Below are 1055 nucleotides of genomic sequence, written 5' to 3'. Positions count from 1 at the left end.
TTCTACTCTTTAAGATTTTTTTTTTTTTTTTGAGTTTGTGTTAGGCCCTGGGTATATGTCTTGGCACCATATGCACGTGGTTGTACACAGAAGCCAGAAAAGGGTGTCCATCTCCTGGACCTAGAGCTGCAGGTAGCAATGAGCTGCCCGGTGTGGGTGCTGGTCCTAAGTCCTCTGCAAGAGCAGCAGGTGCTCTTAACCTCCCTGAGGCATCTTTCCAACCCCACCCTCTAACACATCTTCCTCTGCCTCTTTTTAAGACGTGATTGCATTTAGGATCCACCTGAATGTACAGACTGATCTCCTATTTCAAGATCTTCAGCTGAATCTCAGCGGCAATGCATATTTCTGGGAAATAAGACATGTCTTTTGAGAGGGGAGCCTGCCAGATGCCTAAAAAGATAAGAGAGAAATCACCACAGTTTAAGTGCAGCTGTTTGAAAGGTAGATAATGAAGTAGGCTTTCAGCAACAGGAAAGAATTAGGGGAGAGGAATGTCAGCAAAAGCCCACCACTGTGCATGCTGGTGCCTTGATGGTAGAGAAGTTATTTTCAGAAGAGATAAAATCAGAAATACCTCAGAGTCCTGACCACTAAGTAAAACGGAAAGAGGGCTGTGTCCACAGTGTGGGCTAATGGGCTGGTAAATCCCTTCTTGACTAGCTCCCAAGATGCCACCAGAAATCCCCACTCCTGTCAGGGAATAAAGAAATCTTGTATGGAACAAAGAAATGAACAATTCCAAAGAAATGCACCAATGAATAATAACACTTGGCCACACCCACCCCTCCGAAATCCAGCTCCTCTCTTAATCCCAAAGCTGCAATTCTGGACTCTTCAGGGAGAACCACTTTATATTTTCCATCCAAAGATTTCTCTTCGTGTGAGTTACAGCTATTCAAATCTGCCATCTTGAAATTAAAATGAACGCTTTAAAATGTTTATTAACTCATTTCAAAAATAACAATAATGAACCCAGAACATAGTTTAGTAACATAATTCATGAAAATAATTACATTTTCAAAAAAAAAAAAAAAAAGATTTAGTACATGAGT

The sequence above is a fragment of the Meriones unguiculatus genome, chromosome 2 (genome assembly GCF_030254825.1).
Source record: "Meriones unguiculatus strain TT.TT164.6M chromosome 2, Bangor_MerUng_6.1, whole genome shotgun sequence".
NCBI lineage: Eukaryota > Metazoa > Chordata > Mammalia > Rodentia > Muridae > Meriones > Meriones unguiculatus.
This window is presented reverse-complemented; position numbering follows the sequence as displayed.